Source organism: Lissotriton vulgaris, chromosome 5 (assembly GCF_964263255.1).
Source record: "Lissotriton vulgaris chromosome 5, aLisVul1.2, whole genome shotgun sequence".
Taxonomy (NCBI): domain Eukaryota; kingdom Metazoa; phylum Chordata; class Amphibia; order Caudata; family Salamandridae; genus Lissotriton; species Lissotriton vulgaris.
Genome location: NC_141693.1, coordinates 404,034,761 through 404,059,889, shown reverse-complemented (window position 1 = coordinate 404,059,889; position 25,129 = coordinate 404,034,761). Strand labels below are relative to the sequence as shown.

The 25,129-nt window shown below is 43.4% G+C and overlaps 1 protein-coding gene across 11 annotated transcripts in view; it reads left to right on the top strand.

Moving 5' to 3' along the window:
• The window catches only part of ANK3 (ankyrin 3), a 2,005,091-nt gene extending 2,000,056 nt beyond the window's left edge, over positions 1-5,035 (top strand). For 10 of the 11 annotated variants that reach the window (XM_086921764.1, XM_086921763.1, XM_086921757.1 and 7 more), the window contains one exon: positions 3,664-5,035. The gene's annotated coding sequence lies outside the window, so the exon portion shown is untranslated. The remainder of the gene's footprint in view (positions 1-3,663) is intronic. The other variant, XM_086921768.1, reaches the window with a different exon arrangement.
• The last annotated feature ends 20,094 nt before the right edge of the window (positions 5,036-25,129 follow it).

Sequence of the window (25,129 nt, the reverse complement as noted above, 5' to 3'; positions counted from 1 at the left end):
TAATTTACATTTATAAATCGGGCCCGATTAGTACTTTTAGTATCGCTGGAAAGAGTCCTAATTTAAAAGGCTACATTTTGACTGAAGTTATGAGCAGCACGGAAGTGGTTAAATAATGGTTTGAGCACTAAAGACAAACCTAAATAAGATGTGAACTAAATAAAAATGTCCGTGCACATGTCTATGATTGTGGATGGTGGTAAGTAAGTGAGAGAGGAGTTGTTGCAGGAACACTCTCGGGGTGCTATTGGTAGTAACTTTTGGTTTGACACAGAACATAAAGGTAGTTTGCTATTTTTTATGTCAAGCTCTGCTTTGTAGATATTCTCAGTAGTTACTTTGCTATTTGAATGCCTTCTCAGATTTTTCTGATTTTGTTGATGAAAAATTGTAAAAGTTTGTTGCCCAAGTGTTTCGTTGCTCGCCTCTTCTCTTGGAGGAGTCTTGCTCAAATCTAAATATTCCCTTGATGGTCTTTTTCTTCAACTGGATAAGTTCAACTTACTGCTGTCATCTTCATATTGGTGATGGATCCAGACAGAAGTTTCGGGCCAAAAAGGCTGTACTTACGTGTGCTGTTTTCTATAAATACGGGTCCTCTTTTAAGCAAAGGAGAAGGCGGGCCTAATACTAGCAGCATTGTAGTAGGTATAAGTGGGTGAGAAGTGGAAGGAACTCTGTCCAGATGAGCAGAAAGAGCATTCCGCAGAAAGGGATGCAAGAAGTAAAAGTAGAAACGGTAGAGCAAAGTGGAGGAAAAGGCAGACAAAAGCTGTGGATGAGTAAGGAAAAGGGAAACAAGGGCTAGACAGTTTATTTTGAAGATTGATGTCAATGGTGTCCGTTTCAGAAATGTTAATTTTTATTACGAACATTTGCTTGACATTTTTGGGGGGAAAGCAATGTTCCATAACGGTAGCAAACTTTTTACCACATGAAAAAAGTTTTTTTATAATGGTTATGCTGCTTTACAGTTTTATATTTAGAGGTGTAGGCATCAGGTGCCAACCAGGTTTAATTTTTGCAAAGATTTAGGTAATTTAACAACCATGCCAGTGCCACACCTTAACATTTGGTACTTTACTATTGATGGTTAAAAAACATTCTGATACAATATTTTCTATGAAGTCATGTGGAACAGTACTAGAACAGCACTCCTACTTCCCTCTCCTTTCACCCATTTCTGCATTTGATCAACTGCGTCCATACAAGCCCTTCACTGCTCCTGTCTGTCTCATTCTCTCATATAACCCTCACCATACTTTCTGATCTTCCTGTTCTGGACCTTGCACAAGTTTCAGTAACTCCACACTCTTGTGTCATTTTTAATGAACAATAAAATATCAAACTTTAAAAATTGCTTTTAAAAACAAATCTAAAGGGGAAAAAAAGCTGGATACTTAGTAATGAAAAAACACATGGTTAGCTTTCCAAAACTATTTTAAAGGGCAACAATAAGCAGTACCTAAAATCATTCAATCAATCAAAACATTTGTAGAGCGCGCTACTCACCCATGAGGGTCTCAAGGCGCTAGAGGGAGGGTAAGAGGAAGCAGCTACTGATCGAACAGCCAGGTCTTGAGAAGTCTTCTGAAGGTCAAAAAGGTCCTGGGTCTGTCGCAGATGGGTGGGGAGGGTTTTCCATGTCTTGGCGGCGAGGTGGGAGAATGATCTGCCACTGGTGGTCCGGCGGATTCGCGGGACGGTGGCGAGGGCGAGGTCAGCTGAGCGAAGCTGGCGGTTCGGGGTGTAGAATGTGAGTCATTCTTTGAGGTATGCTGGTCCGGTGTTGTGGAGTGCTTTGTTCGCGTGGGTGAGGAGCTTGAAGGTGAGCCTCTTGTTGACTGAAAGCCAGTGCAGGTCTCTCAGGTGGGCGGTGATGTGGTTGCGGCTGGGGATTCCGAGGATTGTGCTTGCTGAGGCGTTTTGTATGCGTTGAAGTCTTTTCTGGAGTTTGGCTGTGGTTCCTGTGTAGAGGGCGTTGCCTTAGTCCAGCTGCTGACGGGGTCTTGGGTGACCGTCTTTCTGGTTTCGGTGGGGATCTATCTGTAGATCTTGCGGATCATGCGGAGGGTGTTGAAGCAGGAGGGGGCAATGGCGTTGACTTGCTGGGTCATTGAGAGCGATGAGTCCAGGATGAACCCCAGGTTGCGTGCGTGGTTGGTGGGTGCAGCTCCCAGGGAGGTTGGCCACCAAGAGTCGTTCCATGAGGACGGGGTGGAGCAGAGAATGAGGACCTCCGTCTTGTCAGAGTTCAGTTTCAGGCAGCTGGTCTTCATCCACTCTGCGATGACCTTCATTCCCTCGTGGAGGTTGGATTTGGAGGTGGACGGGTCCTTGGTGAGGGAGAGGATCAGCTGGGTGTTGTCGGCGTATGAGATGAATTTGAGGGGGTGCGCTCGGACGATGTTTGCGAGAGGCGCCATGTAGATGTTGAAAGGGTCGTACTGAGGAAGGATCCTTTGGGTATGCCTCAGGTGATCGTGGTGGCTTTGGATCTGAATGGGGGGAGACAGACTCTCTGCGTTCTGCCGGTGAGGAAGGAAGTAATCCAGTTCAGGGTTTTGACACAGATCCTTGAGTCGTGGAGTATGTGAGCAGGATGTGGTGTCAGACGGTGTCGAAGGTGGCTGAGAGGTCCAGGAGGATGAGGGCCACGGTACAATCTCGGTACTACGCCTACAAATTCTGTGAGGAAAGACATGCACCAGAACCCACCCACAGGGGAAGATCACTGGCAGCAAGGTTACGCTGTCCTAAGGTCAAACACAAGCTCCATCCTCCAAATCTGTGAGGCACTGAGTAGGCACAACTGCAAGGGAAGACCTCAGGTCTAGTCAGGGAAATACTTACATCTTTAACCCCACCTGCTCTCAGCCCTGATTAAGCCCAACACCCACCCATCACATGCCCTCAACCATTCACTGTTCAGCTAGCTTACTGAGCTGTGCACCAGATGCAGATTTTCCCCATCCTCTCCATTGCAAACAACAAGAGCACCCTCAACACGACAGCCCAACCACCCACCCACCCAAAGAGGTGGCAGAGCCTAAAAAAGTCTGCCCACCTCAGCTCCTCTCTAGTTTGTTAAGCACATTCAGAATTCCTGCTTTGGCATCAGACCCTTCCAACCAGAAATATCCCCACCACCTCAATCAATTGCTCACTCTCCTTACGCAGCAGTATGATTTCATTAAAGATTCCCTCCACTTTAATGTATACCTCACCCCTCCCCCCGGATGTTTTATCACTTACATTTTGCAACTACAAGGATGGCGCCAGACAGTCTAGACAGAGTATGCAGAGCTGCACATGTCTCAGTATTACGGTGCGGGTTTCATCAGAGGTTCTCTTTATGTTTAAGCTTTTCTGTTTTAATATAGTCCCACAACCCAATGCATATTCATTTCAAGGCTTAATTTTTTAATCAACTTATTTTTAAAGCCTGCCGTTTGCCAAAGGGTTAAGCATTTTCACTCCCTTTAACAGTTGTCTAGATGGACCTTAGTTTTTTTCAGTCCTTTCCCACAATTACATTTTGTCAGTGTTGGGTCACATATTATGGTTTACAGTAAAGTTTAGGATATTTTCCCAAAATTAATTGTTAAAAAAAACAAAAAAAACACAGAACTACCTCTAATTTTTATATTTTCTTTCCTCAAGGTTTTGTGCTTTTACTGCCAGTATTTACAAGAGACATCAATGGATAAAATGTCAACGGGACAAGAGGATTCACTGGAAAAGTGTGTGTGCGTTTGCTGCTTCCACACATTAGCTGCATGGTTTTATGCAGAGGAACATTTTTTTATTTAGCATGAACCAGTTTGCAGAGCATGACAATTCACTTTCATTCACGGAGTCGGAGAGTGTGCAATGAACAATGCAGTGTATATACCTGATGCCATGCTGTGAACAGCTTTTATTTTTCAAGCAAGCTAAAATTGCCATAAAAAGATGAAGAAACACTGTGGACAGAGGAGGTACGAGGAGATAAAACGAACTTTAAAAGTACAAAATACACTACAGACAACAAAACACGCAACAGCTCGCCTTATGTTTCTTGGACCCACACGGTCGAGGTTACAAACACTAATTGTTTCTTTTTTAATCATAAACTTTTGCTGTAAATATATGAACCTGTAAAAAAAAAACGTATAACAAACCTAGAATAAATGTCAGTTAGGGCACTGCCTCCTGGAAATTCACACGCAGAATATCAGAATAGGGTCTAAAGGCAGACATTATTCTGGGTTGTATCTTCGCAGATTCTTGTAAATTAGCAATTATAATGTTTGTATATGCAAAAAAAGAAGTCGCTTGATTTTAGAAAAAAACTCTTTAAACCTGCTGCAAATTTAAATGATTCCCAAAGTGAGGAATTCTGTAGTTCTGTGAAACTTTTCTTCAGAGTACTAATATTTTGAGGCATGTGTTTCACCTTATTTTAATTCAATATTTTTGAATTTTGCAAACACTGTATCGAAACATTTAAGAAAAATAACTTTTATCTGAAAACACAAACCCTTTTTCATCATATATCTGTTGCTGTTGCCAGTTTTTTCTAAGAACTGAACTAAAACAAAATGGTAATCTATACAGTAGTATGCGTCATAGAGAAGGAGCACTTATTGTCCTTACGTCTACCTGGGTGGGATAACGCTTGCTGCTTTCAAAGTGAATTGGTGCTTTTCTAGGCACATGTTTGGGATTTTTTTTAATTGACTGTACTGAAGTTATTAGCTGATAGACAGGCGGCACACTGTAAAATTACTGTATCGTGTACTGGCTATGAGAAATAGTCTTTCAGTAAGCCAATCATCTGTAATCATAATAGCAGTGTAATAATAGATTGTTAAGCTGCTGTGTTTTAAAGGGGCATTTCTTTGGGTTTTGGTGAAATATTTTCATTTGTTAATTATATTCATATGAAAACAGCATTCATTGATACTAGCTCTGAAAACATATTGTATGAAAATAAACACTGGATGATCTAGCTGATTATTTAAACAAAATAAATTGTGTTAAATCTCTTTGATTCAGTGTAAATTTTGTGATTTTTGCATTTAATAGTAACTTTTGCATACTGCCAAATGTTGTCTCAATTTATGTTACATGGTCATTCTTATAAACCGGATTTATTTATTTTTGCTTTCTGGAAGGTGGTGGTTCTGTAATGAGCTAGTGTTAACTCCTACACTAAATACAGGCATAACAATAAACTTATTTATATAGCACTTGATACCACACTTCTGCTTTTTTAAGTGCCGTAAAAACAGGTGTTACTACTACTCAATTTACCAACCACAGAAGGTTATAAGGCGGAGTTGATTTTGCTGGGATTTGAACTCTTGACCAGCAGACCAGTGAACAATTCAGGGAGCAAGCATTCACTCAATGAGAACAGTTCAAAACAGCAAAGATTTGAATGATGAAATGTCAGATCTGGGAATCAGGGGACCTTAGTGTGGCAACTTGGCTATCGAAAAAATAAGTCACAGTTTATAAAGCAGCAGGAAAAAAAATGTAATGTATTAAAGGTAGCTTAAAATGATTGATGTGATGCATGTATGGATGTAATGTAAAATCTGAGAGAAAGGTTTGTGCAAAAGCTTTGCTAAAATCTCTGGCAGATTTTCTATGTTACAAGGGTCACTGGGATATGTGCTTAGCAGTCCAAACCGGAAAGGTTCTTCTGTTGGTCCATGCTGGTCACAAGTGGCAAAACAACCACATGGCGTTGGCAAACAGGTGATGGTACTGTTTTCTCATTTGGGGTAACGTTATATAAGACCAAAGGAGGTGATTTTACGAAGGAGGGGCTCCAAAAACATTTAGCCACTGTAAGGGAAAATGATCTTCTAGTCTAACTTTACATTTCAGCAGAACTTAACTGTGGGGATTTTGCCGAAGTGTTTATTCCAAGATTTTTAGCATGGCTGAATTTATTTAAAGAACATAGTCCTACAAGATGATCATTACTCACACTTGCCTGGACTTTGTCGTGAGACATTTATTTTTCTCCCTTCCTTCCTATGCCAGCAACATTAAGTATTGGATCAGTATTTTCTCATGCCGATTTACCATGTCTATGATAATGTTGTCATACCACAGTCATTAGTATAATAAGCATCATTAGATTCTTCAAGTGTTCCCTTTTTTCACCCGGATAGCCCACATATTTTATTCCACAATTGTATTTTTAGTTCAGTCTTCCTTTTTTCAATCTGTGTCCCCATAATGTCTACTCAAACTGATCCCAGGGGCCTATGAGGAAAAATGGGAAAGTCACTGACTTGTCCTACTCTCCATGTGTTCACCCTACCCATGTGTACACCCACCCTCCTGTTAGATACCACCTGTTATCCTTCCACACCTTTTTTCTTTCTCTTTCCCATCCCAATTGCCTTTTAGGAAATACAGAGGCTATCAGGGGTCTGTTTTCTTCTCCAGGTGTTCTCCACTGATGTCTGAGAGGAGCCAGATAACAGAGGTGGTCTGGCCCCTTTCCGATGTGGTATCACAAAGCTGATTGACTAAAAGAAGACCCCAAGCTTCCCTGTGTTTGGTTTAGGATTGTTGTTCCTTCATCACGGCTGATGCATCTTCTACATGATGATCAGTGTCTGATGGCAGCAATTTCAATTCCATGTCTCTTTTGCTCCTTCCAGTGGGCCAATCTCTGAGGGAAGCAGGCTTTACCACGACACAATGCCTTTACCATGCATGCAAAGTATATTTAAGGAAAAACAAAATATATACATTCACTGAAAAAAACAATAAGTTAAAGTATTGTTATAGTTAGATGAATTTGTCAGTGACAACATTAACATTTTGAACTGAAAAAAGCCCACAGAAATTCACCAGCTATCTATTACTTGCTCCCCCGCCTTGCACTGCTTATGACCTCACATATGACATCACTCATGACATGTTCTATGACATCTCAAATGGCATAATTGGTGACATTACTGATTACCTCTTTCAAGCTTCTTTTATACACATTGCTCTATAAACAGTTATACTAAAACCATCACAATATAAAATGCAGAGTAAAAATATAATACATAACATGCTCATTCAATAAAAAAAAGAAAAACAGTGTGAAACTCTGATAATGAGTGCAAGGTTCAATAATAATCGCATTTAAAAAAGATTTAATCAGGATAAAAACAAACTCTAAAAAGATTTGGCCTTTTCCCAAGAATCACTGTCATTTCTACTGAATCTGTTTCTGTTTCTAGGTAGGACAAACCAGCCCCGCAAGCAAACTCTATACGATTATTCCTGATCCCAACGGCATATCTTCTACACAAATTTAAAAAAGTAGAAAAGCCAACGCCCTGTTGAAAGTATTGCATTTTGACTACGGGCCAGTGAGCAAATTCAGCACATGCAACAACCCAGTCTCACCGGCCCCTTTGACCATGTTAAAAATCCCTGGTAGTGGGATCTCAGTGATAATACTACATTCATTCTCAGAGTTCCATATCACCTAATATGCAAAAATATTGCCTGTAAATTTCAGTCTTAATCACAGAATGGAACCCTGTATAAATACATAGATAAATAGGTATATGAAATGTGATAAAAACTCAGAGCAACCCATATAAAATATCCTGCAACTAAAAATCTTAATAAATGATTAGGAGCTTGCTGGTGGCAAAGTCAATGCTTTTTTAGCTTCTTTGAGGAATTTCACACAACAGGCTGGTAACTGCGGGCTCATTCCACTCAGACATGCATATATAGCCGTGTTGCATTGCCTTATGCCAAGTTGACGTATTGCCAGTTTTAGCTACAAACATCTTACATTTTTCAAAATTGAGCAGACACATATTATGGGGGCGAGGCTTTCCTTCTTAAAGTTACATAGACAGCACTGCTTCTAGGTAGACCCTGTTAATCTTGCAAATTTGTAGGCTTTTAAAGAAATTAAACCACATCTTAGTAGCTCTTTCTCGACTGACCATTTAATATGGGAAGCTAGGTACACAGCTCTTCGTGGCTATTGATACAGTGAGTCACATAGACTAGCGTGAGCTTTCTGAGACAGTTCCTGTCCATGACCCTTGATTATATCCTCACCGTTTTTAACAACAATTATGCTTAGTTCTTCTGTGTTAAATTAGGGAGTGAAATGTTGGAAGTCCCGGAGACAACCATTACATCCCTCAAGAGGAACCAGATAATAGAGGTGGGCTGCTGGCCCCTTTCCTCTTTCTGTTGTGGTATCACAAAGCTGATTGATGGTAGTGCTTTGTAATGGATACCTCGCGTATCATTTTCTTGAGTGGCGCTGGATCCGCCGTGCTGAGCTTCCCATAATATCCCCAAAATCGAGCTTTTAATATTACTTATTGTTTAAAAAGACTGAATTCCAGCTGTAGCTGTGAGGATGGAGCAGCATCAGGAGATTAAAAAGTCATCTGTAACGCTTTAGTTGGTCTTTTTCCAGCCAGCCTGAGATATGTTCTTTAAAAATCAATGTGCCATACCTAAGTGTAGGCATGAATTTGGCATGAATTACTTTGCAGATGACCGTAAGGTCAGGCCCATTCATCGTAAAAGACTGCTTTTTAAAACTCATTGTTATCGGAAGACTCAAAACTTCAAGGTGTTCTAAATGTGTGACATGCAAACTACAGTCATTAAAATAAATACCCAGATATTTTAAACTAGTAACTTGTTCCAAGATCACATTGTTTATGGAGAAACTGAATTTGGCTGGATGTTTGTTTCTGACTCCGCAGGCCATGATTTTCTTTTTGCTGTTATTCATTTTGTTTGTTTTTGCACAGTAACAAGCGATGGCCGCCAATGAACACTGCAGCCCCACCACAGTATGATCAAATAATAAAGTGTTGCCTGCATACTGGAGGCATTGTATTTGATGGTCTGCAAACTTCTGAGGTACTGCACGTGCGACTCCCAGTGCTTGATTAATGTCAGCCAAATAAAGATTGAACAACAATGGAGCAAGAATGCAGCCTTATTTTACTACTGTGGTGGTCTTAATTCTAGGGGTAGTGACTCTGTTAGATGTAACTTTCAATTTTACCCATTTATGGGTGTATAGTCTTCTGATGGCGCTTAAGAGGTCTTCCGCGATGCCCCAGCTCGACAGCTTCTGCCACAATCTCCCTCTGTCCACTCTATTAAATACGGTTTTGAAGTCTATCACTGTAACATATAACAGTGGGGACATTTTGGGATTCGTGGTTTTAATCAGCAAGGAAAGTATCCTCAGGTTAGTTTTGGTTCCGTGCCCGCGCATTAAGCCTGAATGAGTGATTGGAATAAGTGCATCAGTGCTACACCTCTCTTCTAGTTCCTTATTTAAGATTTTAGTTAAAGATTTACCTTCCACAACCGATAAGTTAATACGTTGGAAGTTGGCAGGGTTATCACACTCTCCCTTTTTGTGTGTTCGGTGAGTATAGGACCTCGCTAACTATCTGGGGGCTGAGTTTTCCATTAAACCATTTAAAAAGGGGATTAAAAAGTGCAGCCCATTCTTCTGCAGCATTTTTAAATATCCTTGTAGGGATGCCGTTTGGGCCAAGTGCTCCCACAGCTCTAAAAGAAGCTAAAATATACTTAATTGAAGCCTTGGTGAATGTAGCATCAGCCCAAGATGAAAGACTTTGCATTGAACTGAAACAATCTGTGAATTCATCAAGTGGAGCCTTCTGGACACTTTCCATTTTTTCGGGGTTGTACAAATTAAGGATATATTGCATCCACTGGGGGTTGTGACCACAATTAAATTTCCTGGTATTTTGATTCGATTTTTTCTTAGCAAGATCCCAAGTTTCACTGGATGTTTTATTTTTAGGGCCTCATGTAATTCTACCCATGCCTGCTCTTTATTAGCATGGGTAATTTCCTAGATTTTTGACCTATAAGCCTTCCTCACCTTCCTGATCTCAGCTACTTCTCTAGCAGTGGTAGTGCCTTTGTGCACCGACCTATGAAGTTTATTTAGGTCACGTTTCAGGGTCCTCAGCACCGACTCATTCGAACGTTTGGCACCGCCCAATATTTAGGGCTTGCTTTCCAACTTCTATAATAATTATGGGCAGTAATATTTGCCAGCTTGAAGTGGAGAGTAAACCGCTGATTGGCTCACTTTACAGCACTTATCTCAGCTCGGCCAGGGCGCCCGGGGCGTTTGTTGCAGACCGGTGCTGTCTTCTGTGGCAACTATTTGTGGTTGTCTTAATTTTGGGGTCACTCTGTGGATGGAACATGACAACCGAGTGTGGTCACTTATTGGAGAGTAAAGTACTGTAAAGTTTCTTACCCACGTAAAATACTGGGTAGAAATCCAAATATAGTCAATCAGCGAGGTGGAGGAACTAGCTGTATGTGTGTAGCTGGCTAGTTGATGATTACTTCCTCTCCGCTTAGGGTTCGTAAGTACCAAGCATTTAAGGTGGCAGTGAACTTCTGGCTAGTTTTGTCTCTTTGTTTGATCGAGCACGATCTCCGGGATACTCCATAGGTTGTCCTTTTCTTGCTGCCATCGGAGTATTTGTGGGGTCTCAAGCTAAAATGTTGTTACAATACTTAGTATGTAGAATCTTTGCCCTGCTGGAAACATTTTCTACAGTACCAAAAACGTGTAGAACAGAGGGCCACATGTATTAAGCATTTTTGTGGTCGGAAATGTCCGATCGGTCCGTTTCCGACTGCAAAAATGCTTTTACATATGTATGAAACACAAATTGCGATTCAGTAACATGTTACCAAATCGCAATTTGTTTGCAATTCACTATTTGGAAAGGGCATGTTTAGGTCATCCCTTCCAAATACCAAATCCGAATGGGATGTATGACTGTTTTGCAACCAAATTACGTTTGCAAAACATTCATATTTTACTGACTCCTTGAAGGAAGTGGTACCCCATTCACAAATAGGAAGGAGTCCCAAAGGGGCCTTTTCCTCTTTGAGAAAGGAAAAGATTTTATTTTTTAAAGATTAGGCATTTTTATCGGGAGACCTGGGGCAACGCGGGGTGGTAGGAAATTTGTGGATGCACGTAGATTCCAAAACTTTCCCACACAGAAATTTGAGGAAAATGTGATTTCTGTGACAAATTAACCCCTTCCGTGCGGCCGCGATTTTTCCCGTGTGCGGCCGCCGGACGAACACGGGCGGGCCATGACGAACCCCAGCCGTCATCAGCACACGAGCACCGTAGTGCATGACGGCTGGGGTTCGTCACCAGCATGGAAGGGGTTAAGAAGTTTGCAAGGGATTCTGGGTAACAGAACCTGGTGAGAGCTAGTCAAGTCATCCCATCCTGGATTCCCCTGGGTGTCCAGTGTTCCAAAAATGTATATGTTTGCTAGGTTTCCCTAGATGCTGGAAGAACTAGGGTTCAAAATCTACAGCTAGGCACTTTGCAAAAAAGGGTCAGTTTTCACTGTGAAAATGTGGTGTGTCTATGTTGCGTTTTGGGCCATTTCCTCTCACGGGCACTAGGCCTTCCCACACAAGTGAGGTACCATTTTTCTCGCAAGACTTTGGGGAATGCGGGGTGGGTAGAATTTTGTGGATCCACACAGATTCCAGAACTTTCCTCCACAGAAATGTGAGGAAAATGTGTTTTCTTGGGCAAATTTTGAGGTTTGCAAGGGTTTCTGGGTAACAGAACCTCGTGAGAGCCAGACAAGTCACCCCATCCTGGATTCCCCTGGGTGTCTAGTTTTAAAAAATGTATAGGTTTGCTAGGTTTCCCTAGGTGCCGGCAGAGCTAGGGTTCAAAATCTACAGCTAGGCACTTTGCAAAATAGTGTCAGTTTTCACTGTAAAATGTGGTGCGTCCATGTTGTGTTTTGGGCTGTTTACTGCTGCTGGCACTAGGCCAACCCACACAAGTGAGGTACCATTTTATTTTTCTCAAAAGACTTTAGGGAATGCAGGGTGGGTGGAATTGTGTGGATACATGAAGATTCCAGAACTTTCCACCACAGAAATGTGAGGCAAATGTGTTTTTTTGGACAAATTTTGAGGTTTGCAAGGGATTCTGGGTAACAGAACCTGGTGAGAGCCAGTCAAGTCACCTCATCCTGGATTCCCCTTGGTGTCTAGCTTAAAAAAATGTATAGTTTATCTAGGTTTCCATAGGTGCTGGCAGATTTAGGGTTAAAAATCAACAGCTAGGCACTTTGCAAGAAAAGGGTCCTTTTTCACTGTGAAAATGTGGTGTGTCCACGTTGCGTTTTGGGCCGTTTCCTGTTGCGGGCACTAGGCCTACCCACACAAGTGTGGTACCATTTTTCTCGGAAGACTTTGGGGAACGCGGGTTGGTGGAATTTTGTGGATTCCCGCTGATTCCAGATCTTTCCACCACAGAAATGTGAAGAACATTTGTTTTTTTGGGACACATTTTTAGGTTTGTAAGGAATTCTGGGTAACAGAACCTGGTGTGTGCTAGTCAAGTCACCCCATCCTGGATTCCCCTGGGTGTCTAGTTTTCAAAAATATATAGGCTTGCTAGGTTTCCCTAGGTGCTGGCAGAGTTGGGTTCAGAACCGAGAGCTAGGCACTTTGCAAAAAAAGGGTCAATTTTCACTGTGAAAATGTGGTGCGTCCATGTTGCGTTTTGGGCCTTTTTTTGTCGCTGGCCCTAGGCCTACCCACACAAGTGAGGTACCATTTTTATCGGGAGACGTGGGGTAACAGGTAATTGTAGAGGAACTGTTATTACCTATTGACTTTCGATGCATTTCTGCCTTCCAAATGAAAGACAATGTGTAAAAAAGAAGTCATTTTGAAAATTGACCTATAATTCTCATGATAGTGTGGGTAATCACAATTTTGGAAATGTGCAAATATCGACTATTTCTAAACTCTATATTTTGTTCCAATTTCAGAAATACATAGGTGTCTTAAATACCGATTTTTCCATGTATATATTTTCCCAAATGAATTGCTATATACCCGGTACATAATAAAAAACCATTGCAAGATGCTGCTCAGTTATTGGCTCTGGGTTCGTTGGGTTCTTGGTGAACCTACAAGTCCTATATATCCCCACAACCGGAAAGGTACAGCAGATGTACCGGTATATTGCTTTCAAACAGCTGTTATAATTAGAAGAAGTTACAGGTGAAAATGTTGACGCAAATGCTGTTTTTTTCCAACCAATTTTCAAATTTTCCTATATTCAACAGTTTAGTTTCAATAAAGAACTCTTGAAGGATTTACGCAAATGACCCCTTGTTGAATTCAGAATTTTGTCTACTTTTCTAAAATGTATAGCTTTCCAGAATCCATTATTGCTTTCATACCCATTTCTACCATTAACTGGAAAGAGGTTGAAAGCACCAAAAATAGGCTATGTCTCAGAAAAATGGCAAAACTTTGTAAAGTCTGCTTGTCCCTGAAAGCTGGGAAGATGGTGATTTCAGCACCGCAACCCCTTTTTGATACCATTTGCAGGGAAAAAAACAGACACATTCATCTGTAGCCCATTTTTCCCAAGAAAAAACCTAATTGTGCTGTATTGTGGCTAATTTCTGGGTCCCCTCCTTGGGAATCCACAATTCCTGGGTACCTTTAGAATCCCCATGACGTTGGTCAAAAGGATGCAAATTTGGTGTGGATACCTTATGTGGTCAAAAAGGTACAGGGGCCTAAGCGCAAACTACCCCAAATAGCCAAAAAAAGGCTTAGCGCGGGTGGTGGGGGAAATTAGAACTAGCAGCTAAGGGGTTAACCATTGGTTTTTTTTCTGTAAATTTCAGAGGTTTAAAAAAAAAAGATCGTTTAATAACACCTAACTATAACGGTACTTTAAACATTGTTTTTTTTCAGCAAATTTCGAGTTTTTTTTAATGTAAATATTTAATTACAAAACGTAAAACCCATCCCCTTCTTCTGTGAGCAGTGGTGGGTTGTCCGGCCTCGTGACTAACCAACCCCCACAGGCAGCCAACCCCACATTGTTGCACACAGCCTTTGGTCATGCACAGCAGGGGGTTGGCAGCGGACTGCCTGCGGCCAACACTGTGACCAACCCGACCAGAACCAGCACTAACGTGGAATAGATGATCTAGGGCCTTGGCATACTTAGCAGCCATTAAAAGGGACAATTGTATTATCAGCAATGATGGCATTTCATATATGATTAAAGATGTTATACATGTAGTCCGTGAATATGTCAAGAGTGATTTAATATGCAAGAGTGAAAGCATTGCATGGTGAGGGTGCAAGTTGTAATTACTTTAGGGTTCGAGTTATAGTTGCTTGAGATAACTATAACTGGTGAATGTTTATTGGGCATTTTCACCTAACTATAACATCCCTTTAGCCTGTGGTTTTGTTGATTCTTACAATTCCTAACTATAGGAGTCATTTTTTTTAACTTAAAGTAATATGTCCATTGCAATGCACGCCAGGGGGCTGGATGCAGGGCCTGCCCTGGCATTGCTCGTTGTGCTGCCCCCCTCCTTCTTGCCCTCCATTGTCCAAGTCCATACTCCTGCCCCCTCGCCCAGTCCTGTGTAGCCGTCATTTTGCGTTTACCGCCTGCCCTACACAGTTAGCTTGCCGCCCTACCCACCTCGTCTCTTCCCTCTGTCAGAGGCCATGCACCTGCCCTGTATGGTCCAATGTGCTGCTATTGCCCTCCAATTACCTTGATATCCCTGCCCACTCCTGTCCTCGGTTGCCCACGTCTATGCCCCATCATTGCCCTCCGTGCTCAGCTTGCTGCCCCATCCCTCCTTCTCCTTCCCCTTTCCTCTGAGGCCCGTATGCATGCCCCTGCTTCTTCTCTTGTGTCCTGTTGAGCTTCTACGGCTCCTCCCGGCTTGCGTAACATGGTCAAATGGCTGCTGCCTGTCCCTGCCCCCTCCACCCTGCCTTCCATTTGCTGATTTCCATGCCCCTATCCCCTCCCTCCGATCCTCCATGGTCCATTTTGCTCCTGCTCCCTTCTGCCCTCCGTGCTCTGTTGTGCTTCAACTGCTCTTCCTGCCTGTGCTGCGTGGTCTGCTGATAAGTCCCTTTCCCTGCCCTCTTTTGTCTATATCCAGCCCTTACCCCTACCTTCTGCCCTCCATGGTCCTATGTGCATGCCCCTGCCTCCTCCCTCTTGCCCATCATTGCTGTTGTGCTGACAGGAACCCTCCTGCTTGCCATTCATGGTCTCTTGTGCTGCCACTGCCCCTCCCACCTGCCCAGTGTGGTCAGCTTGCTGCCCGACCCCCTCCCATCTTCTCTCCACTGTCTGTGGGTGTGCCATTATAGTCTCCCTGTGCCCTCAATGGTCGCTTGTGCTTCCAGTGCCCATCCCGCATACCCAATAAGTATACTATCAGTGATGGATGGATTGCTTTAATTAATCTCAACCACTGGTAATCACTCAGGCTACATCCCAATCTATCGTTATTTTGCACACCATACCATATCAATTAGGACCCAGTTATATGCAAATCAGTCTTGACCCTGTTCCAATAGGAACAGTCCAGCCCGAACTGCCAAGCCAAGCCCTCCCTGAACCGGATCACAAGCAACCCAAGACCAGTTCTTCCATAGTTATGGGGTCATCAGCCGGGCACAGCTTGGTTCCAGTGACACATTGTGCACAGGGCCCCTGTTTGGGCATACCAGTCCCACTTAGGGCAACACAATCAGTATACAAAACAGTTCTGGATGGAATGCTTTGATTATTCTCAGGCACTTTGTATCACTTGAGCTGCATAACAGTCCATCATTATTTTACACACCATGCCACCTCAGTTTGGACCCAGCTATATGCAAATCAGTCTTGACCCTGTTCCAATAGGGACAGTTCAGCCCGAACTGTTAAGCCAGGTCCTACCTAAACCAGAACACAAGCAGCCAAGGATCTGTTTCACCCTAGTTATACACTCATCAGCTGGGTATAGCTTGGTGCCAGTGACACATTGTGCACAGGGCCCCTGTTTGGGCATACCAGTCCCACTTAGGGCAACACAATCAGTATACAAAACAGTTCTGGATGGAATGCTTTGATTATTCTCAGGCACTTTGTATTCCTCGAGCTGCATAACAGTCCATCATTATTTTACACACCATGCCACCTCAGTTTGGACCCAATTATATGCAAATCAGTCTTGACTCTGTTCCAATAGGGACAGTTCAGCCCGAACTGTTAAGCCAGGTCCTACCTGAATCAGAACACAAGCAACCAAGGACCTATTTCACCCTAGTTATACACTCATCAGCTGGGTATAGCTTGGTTCCAATGACACTGCGGGCACAGGACCTGTAAAAAGCATCATCAGCTTGCTGTCCCCTGCCCTCCATTTTCTATATGCTCGCCCCTATCCCCTCCTACCTGCCTTCCATGGTCCGTTCTTGTGCCCCTGCCCCCATCTACATGTCCTTCATGGTCTGTTGTGCTGCAGCTGCCCCTCCTGTCTTTCTGGTATGGTCAGCTTGCTGCCCTTATCTTTTCCTCTCTTCTCTGTTGTCCATATGCATGGCCCTGTCCTCTCCTTATTGCTTTCCAAGGTCTGTTGTGCTGCGTTGCCCTCCCTCTTGCCCTATGTGGTGTATTGTGTTGCTGCAACCTCTGATGCCTGCCTGTAGGGTTAGTTTGGTGCCCCTGCCCAGCCCCTCCTGCTTTTTCTGAAACCATATCTCTATCCCATTCCTCCTGCCCTCTGTGGTCCAGTGTACCATACTTGTCAACATTTTGAAGTTGGCTAGAGGGAGATTTTGAACAAAGGTTTCTGGGGAATTCATTTTCTCCATTGACTTAACTTGACGAAGGGGCAGCCGCGGTCCGTGCAGGTAACAGCGGTGGGGCCAGGTAAGGGTGGATTTTGATGGGCGATGCAGAGGGAAAATTAAATAAAAAATAGATTTTCGCTCCACATCGTCCCTCGAAATCCCCACTAACGTGGCCCCACTGCTGTTACCTGCAAGGACCGCGGCTGCAAAGAGGAGATTGTAGGCGGGAAATGCCAAAAAATTGCCCTTTTGGGCTTAAAAACATTGGTAGTTTCCTCAATGAATCAGGTCTGTAGGGTTGTACTTGCACTACCTCTCCCATCTACCCTCAAATATCTGTTGTATTGCCACAGCTTCTCCTACCTCTCCTACATGGTTGGTTTGTTGCCCCTGCCCTCCATTGTCCATTGTGCTGCCATTACCCCTCCCGCCAGCCCTGCATGGTCAACTTGCTGCCTCTGCTCCCTCCTTCCTGCCCCCAGTTGTCCGAGTCCATGCCCCTGACCTCCCCACAGTATTCTAATGAACAACTAGATAGCTAACGTTATGTATTTATTACAAGAGTGGCACACCTGAAGTCCTCTTGACATAATCAAAACTGCAATACGTAAAGCATTTCCTTACACAATTATAAAAACGAGGGGGGTCTTTTCCCCCTAGAAATTATGGTTCTTGCTCCAAAAACCTAAAATGAGGGCACATTATCCGAGTTCTCAAATAGCAACCAATCGCTTTTCAATTATTTGCGATCTTTGTTTTTTTTCCATTGGATCACTTGATTATTCGTTGCACTTAGGGGAGAGGATGTGGCGTTACGACCAGAGCTACCAGCTTTGCAACTGCGGAACCAGTTTCGGCGTTGGCTCAACTCCCTGTGATTTGGGCAGATCACTTAATCTCCCTATGCCTAAAAACAAAATCAGTGTGTCCTTGTGTAATGTAAATGATGCTTATATATAGCACGCCAATACCTTTGAGTCAAGTCCGTGCTATATAAATCAGCAAAAAAAAAAGAAATTACGCGGTTTGCACAATTCTGTTATTGGTCTATATTTGGGCTACGTGTGGGTGATATTTGGGCTACATTTGGGCTATTTTTTTCTTTGGTGGCCATTGACAGTGTGGATTGGGGCCACAAATAAATAATATGGTTCATCGTCTAATTTACCATGACTTACAGGATTAAGCCCCGTTCCCACACTGGTTGTTCTTCTCCAGGTCACGGATTGTTTTCACCATATTATGATTCAAAGAGCTATTTTGGCACACAAGTAATTTTCAAATACAATCCAAGTTCAGTCAATGATGAGAGTTTGAGTAAGTTTGAACACCTTATTCTCATTATGATATTAGTAAGGTTCTTTTTATTCTTTGTCTTTACTCATTAAATGGTTTGTTAGAATCAGATGAACAAATAAGGCATCAATCGTGTTCGATAAAGGAATAAAACCCTAATCTAAAAGTTCAGAGTTAGTGGAACCCATGTAGAATTAAAGTCCAGAGGAAAAGAGTGAGATTAAAGGAGCAAAAATTCAAAGCCAATTTTAAGCAACAGAACTCCACATAAAGAGTAGTTCATGAAACTCAGCTTAGTCTCAATAAATAGGGTAAGTGATCATACAGTTGAAATTGTAATCTGTAAAAATAAAGCCTTAAAATTAAGTAAGGATATACAGACGCAGCAGTAGCCAGTCTAGGATAAGAAGGTAGGTTAAAAAAGCATTTGGGTAAGTGCAAGGGAAAAAGACATTTCAACAAGCTAGAAATGCACACTAATATAAAAGACATGAATACATGTTGCAGACATTGTATCAGGCTGCTTCCTTTCTGGACCGATCAAAAAACCACCCTCCTCTGTGAGCAGTTTCTGTTTTCCCTTTCCCATGAAAATGCATGCACATTGTAAAGCCTTATCATAAGTTAGCTGCAGACATTCTTAAGTAGTTAAGTTCTGGAAACATAAGCCTCCGTTCCTATAGGCATTGATCGCAGGTTGGTTGTCTAAATTAATATTTTCACTTCATACACAATGAACTATCTTTAAGAGAAGAAACATTTTCTGTAGTAACGCATTTCATTATTATGCACTAGAAATATGTATTGAATGTGCAACTATTCTATTCAGGAATTATGTGAAATCGGGTGAGAATCTGAAGTGTAATCATTACATACAATATGTTTCTTAAGACATTCTGCAGTTAAGAGGAACATTTCTAAGCATGTCTCATAAAGGTCAGATTTCTAAATTATTTCTGCATAATTCAGCAATATTAGGTTCACTTCTAGTTAAAGGATGCTTGTTTATTAGTATTACTATGGCCTATACACATAGCTATGACTGCCTGTTGCAGTTTGCACATTTGAAATGAGTGTCAGTTCAACTTTGTATTTTACATTAATCACTGAACATTTTAATTGTTAATCTAAATAATTTTGCTTTTTAATTAGTTGATCTCATCACCATCTTGGGAGACTTTTTTTCAGATGTGGGACATGTTACGCAAAAAATCAGAATGTTAGCACTCAAGTTGCTGTTTACAACACTGGTATAGCTGCTGATCACCAGGGAGTTAACTGTGTGTTTGCTGCTGGTGTTTAAAGTACATGTTTAAGTCTGCATGTCATAATGTTTTAATGAAATAGAAGAGTAAGATACTTGAGAACTCATTTAAAATGTGCCTAAACTTTGCTTTCTACAACACTAGCTATAATTTCAATGAGAAAATGAACCTCCTCGTGTTCTTCCTTTTTAATTGAAATGTTTTACGTTTTACTAGATTGATTTAATCAAGATGGCTTCATGTGTGCTACAAGTTTTTCATAAGTAAGACTGTTAGTGCTATGGTTCTTTAGAACACTCTTGGAGGCTACAGCGGAACACAGGGGAACCAACTCGCAGGCTGCTGCTGGAAATACATGTTTGACTGAGAATGTCAATTTTACTCACACATGGTCGAGGAAGACCATATGAATTTACACAAAATATGTTCTCATTTTAGATTCTCGAGCCCCTTCCTTAAACTCAAGAGAAAATTATGAGAGAAAACAGTTTTCTCTAAAACATGATTCATGAAATCCCAGCAGAGGATCAGCATTTTTCACTACCAGCTAATGAGTCTTGTAATGGCTGCCAAAACATATTGTTCAGCTTGAAATCAACCAATCAGGATTGACAGGTCCCTTTAAATTGGACAATCAGAGCATATCTTGACACCAACTGTCCAGACATACAAATATTTATGAACCTTAATTTCTCAAAAATTGCTGAACGGAATTGCACCAAATCACAAAAAGCACAATCTGCGGACCAAGATCTAGCTGCTTGGCAAATTTGGTGTAATACTTTTCACAGTTTTTGCTGTAGCCTAGGCAAAAGAAGACTATGGAAAATGAATGGTAATTTTACATTTTGGTACCCCCGCTTTCTTCTCAGCCCCTGCTTGACCGATCACCCTGAAACTTTCGAGGAAGGAGCTGAGGTGGATGTGCCTTTTTTAGGGGAAAATTTTATGAAGGTTTGTCAAACGAGGCCAAAGTTATTAAAAAGCACAAAAATGCTCTTACTGTAGAAAAGCAGACTTAAAGATAAATACCTAGTGGCATCCGGCACTAGGTTATATATAATATATATATATTCACTGGGGAAAAAAAGTAACATTATAGTTAGGTGAATTTGTCAATGACAACAATAACAGTCTGAACTAAAAGAAAACCTAGAAATGCATCACTGCTAATGATCTAAAATATGACATTACTCATGACGTTCTTGGACATCATGCATGGCTTCACTGATGACATCTCAAATGATGACATCACTAATGACATCATCCAAGCTAAGTTTTCCAGCATCTTGGTCTATAAATTACTATGGCATTAGAGGCCTGTCAGTAAGTACAAAATAGCTCAGGAGAATATCAGCCATCTTTACTGCCATCACAGACACAACTCCTTAGGTGTAGAAAGCATGTATTATGTGCAACATTGACACTATAGCATGCATAGTTCACATTAAAAATCAACCACAGTTATATAGGAAGCCTTCATTAGGTAATTGTGTTCAATCTGTATACAAATGTTCACAGAAAGTCAAGTTCCTACAAATAGTCAGTTCCAAACCAAATGACCTACTACATTCTGCAGAACCCAAAAACTTGTGTGGAACATAATGAACACAAGTCAGCTGACTGCCACCTGCACACAGTTACTCTTGAATACAAAGATATATAATGTGTTGAATATCTCATTGGCGCATTAGGAGCACATGTATTTTGTAGATACTTACACCCATTAACGGGACCCAGGCTGTACAAAATTAGGTAGACGAGTAGTATCGTAATTACTGCCACTATATGAACTATAAAATAAACTAGCACACTCATTGGATGATGCCATCAGTGATGTTATTTGAGATATCAGTAATGTCATTGTCATAGAACATGTCATGAGTGATGTCATATATTAGGTCCTAGGCATTGCAGGGCTGGGGCACAAGGTATAGTTTGTGCTGCTAACTAGAACTGGGGAATTTCTGTGTTTTTTTTAGTTAAAAAAAAGTAAACGTCATTGACAAATGTACCTAACTAGAACATTACTTTATCCTTGTAAATTTTTATGGTGTCTTTAACGCAAAGTAATAATTACCATCCGTAAGTGCAACCCCCCACCGCCCGCTGCACATGGCTGAAGAGGCCCTGCAGCCAATCTCCCATCCATACAGCTAACACCACGCTCCACAAGACCGAAGGTGCTGCACAGTGGTGGGGTTGGCCATAGGGCCTGACACTGGGGACCCCACCTCCCAAGCCCATTTTGAAATATAAAGGTGACGGGGTTCACACAGCTTCCCTCCCCAAGCCTCTTTTATGAACCCCACCCCCCTGGATCAGGTCTTTTTCCTATGGCAGATATGCCTCCTGAACAGTTATCACCCCTGTCCCTCGAAACTGATAACCCGCCTCCATCTCCCGAAGCCCGATGTAATTTTTAGGTGGAGTGGGCACATGGTTCCTATTCCCTAGGGCCCTATTCAGTAGAAGGTGGGTGCCCTGGTGTCCACTCAGGTCACCCAACATACTCTTGTTGGGGCCATGGAGGGCGTCCCAAGGCCCCAGCCTGCTCCTCCTATATAGTGAGAGTTGGTTTTGCTCTAGCTTGCATGGAGCAGCTCTTAAAGCTACTCCCTTTGGGTGGGAGCAATATTTTGATCTGTTTCCCTGTTCACATCACTGCGGGCAGAGCAACAGCTCAAAAGACCTGTTGCATCAGACATGAGCATTTTTGAAGCTCCCATCCGCTGGGAGCAGACTCAGTGTTTGCTCCCTCTTGGCGGTAGATGTGAAAATGCTCCTGCCAAGCAGCAGCAAACACAGATGTCCCTGTCCCTGTGGCTGCGGGTAGAGAAACTGCTATGCCCCAGGGTTGGGCTCTACGAGATATATCGTCTGAGCCAGCCATGGGGGCTGGGGTCCCCGGGGCCTTTAGAGGCTCAGGGTAAGGGCACATCCCCCTTCCCCTCTATAACACATTTTGACCATAGAGGTGAGCTCCCTGTGGACTTAGAAACTTGAGGAGGGGGGAGTGCGCTGCTCCACTCTCCTTTATCAAAGAGTCCCTGGGGCCTCTGCCCCCATAAATATTTCATTTTTTGATACATTCAGGACAAGGCACACATGCATCAAGATATTTTGCAATCGCAAATAGTGCAATTCGCTAAAAAAGTCAGTTTGCGATCACAAAATAGCCCTAAGCAAGTCATCATCAAAAAACGCAGAATATCCATAAAATTCGCAAAAATAAAGAATAACAAATTTTCGAATATCAAATTACTGAATCTTTATTTGCAAATCAAAATTTGAGATTCGCATGTCAATGCATTAAAAATCACTATTTGCGGGGGCGTGGCTAGCGGCCGAGCATGGCGGCAGCGTGAAGTGGGAGCTCCTCACGGCGTAACGGCCTTCTGTAAAATCCGATAACTTAATCCGTCACAGAGCCTGCCCGAAGCGGCGGCGCCTACTCAGGAACCGAAGCTGCACCTCCTGATCCAACCCTGGTGAAAATCGGGGGTCGAGAACTGCACTTATCATCGAGTGCGGAGTGAGGCCTACAACGAGAGGGAGGACCCGGCCTGGATTATCCATCCGCCCCGACGGCAGTGCGACCCGCCTGGGCTGAAAACAGTAGCGGCGACCGGCCCCTCCCGTGAGACGGACAGAATAACCCATCTGCAGGTGAAGGACTCGGTGAGACGGTCCAGCCTAATAATTGGTAACAGTGGCTTGAATCATAACCGTTCTAAGGAACCAGGGAGGTGTAAAGACTGAGAACACTTCCACGGGAAGGTCGGCTCCTTGGGACCCTATTCAACGCCATTTTTGGAATCGAGGTCCGCCCGCCCCGGGCGCCCAAGGCCATGAGCGGGCACCTACGGAGCTTCAAGCTATACAGCGACACTCTTGTCGAGACGGCCCTTGATACACTCGTTGCCCTGCAGCCTCCGCACAACAACGAACTCCTGAACAGTTCCCTGGGGCAGCATCGACAGCTTGAAAGCGCACGGCCTCGCACCATGGCGGGCAAGGGGACCAGAAGCTCGTCCACACAGGCGAAACTAGATAAGTTTGCTTATAGCCAACAAGGACACTCGCAAGTTGGCGGTCGACACTCCACGGGTGCGTCCCCGGATGTAGAGGGCACCAAAAAGGTGACGCTGGAGGACATTATGAAAACTCTTTCGGAGGTGAACACGACGGTGGGATCCATTTCCTCCGAAGTCAACTTTCAAAAAATCACAGAGAGGGTTTCACAAGTGGAAGTGGTAACGAAATCGCTTATCCAGGACACCTCCGACCTACAAGTGGCCATGGAACGTATGGAAAAAATCACAAAACTGTTACGTGACAAGTTGGACGACCAAGAAGGGCGTTCCCGCCGAAATAACATGCGCATTCTTGGCCTGCCGGAATCAGAGGGGAAGGGAGCCATGGACCTCTATGTCGAGGACCTCATAAAAAATAAACTGCAGCCTAAAGGTCTGTCCCATTTCTTCTCCGGGTGCGGCACCGCGACCTGTATTGGCAAGACTTTTTAACTTTAGAGACAGAGACGCCATCTTGCAGACGGCAAGGGTCTCTCCACCAGTCAAAATCCAGAACTCTACTTTAGCCTTCTTTCCGGATTATACGGCTGAGGTAGCCAGGCGCCGAAAGTCCTTCACGGAGGTAAAGAAAGCACTGCGGGACAGGGGCCTGCAATATTCCATGTTGTTCCCCGCCAAGTTGCGCATTGTGGCCGAAGGAAAGGCATGGTTCTTCGATACGCCAGAAGTGGTGCGGGAATGGCTCGACGGGTGGAGACAGGCAGGACAGCAACAACGTCCACACAGAGAACGACCACATCGTCGCAATGATGAACAAACGGACAACCAGCGCGACCGACCTTCGCACCAAACGGAAGCTTCTGGACTAGATTCCGATTTGGAAAGGGACCCTCTTAACTCTGGACAGCCGGCTTCGATCTAGAGGTGAATTCTGCACAGGTACATTTATGTGTCACACCAGGCTCCGGAGTGGCTAAGCTGAGTAAGGTGGGCATTAGCCGGTGCCTACAGGAGACTCGCCAACCCCACGAGCAAGTAGCATAGTTGGGAAGGGGGCGGGGAATGGTCCGTGGAGCAGGGGAGCAGGGTGGGGGGCTGGGGGGTTGTTTCGTTGATAAAAATGTTATGTTTTGTCATCATGTCTACACTATGGTACACCACGCTGCTGCCGGTCGCACACTTTTGGTACACTATCACACGATGCCGCCTTTTGCTTGGGGACGGCAGCCACTCACTCGCCAGTCTCACTGACTACACGTCCTAATGGCTCAACAGATACAAGCGTTGCCCAGTGAGGGCGCGACGGCGACAACTGAAGTGCCTCCATTCAGGGTGTTGACATGGAATGTTCGGGGTCTGGGAGATAAAATCAAAAGAGGTATCGTCTTGCAGACGATCAAACGTCAGAAACCAGGCCTGGTGCTACTCCAGGAGACGCACCTTGCAGGGTCCACATGTAAAGCACTCAATAGGCGGGGATATGTTATGGCGGTGCATTCAGAATTTACTTCGGGCTCCAGGGGTACTGGGATACTCATGAAAAAAACATCGTCCTTTCTTGTAGGGGGACACAAACTAGACGACCAAGGCCGCTTCGCGGCGCTATACGGACAATGGGAGGGTCCACCGCTGAATGTGGTCTCAACATACATTCCCCCGGCGCTTCACACAACAGCACTGCCAGCACTTGGTAAATTCCTCCTGGACCTCCCGGAAGGGGACACGATCATTGGGGGAGATTTTAACGCTGTAATGGACCCGACACTAGACACTCTGCCCGTGCGTACTCGTTCGGGTGGT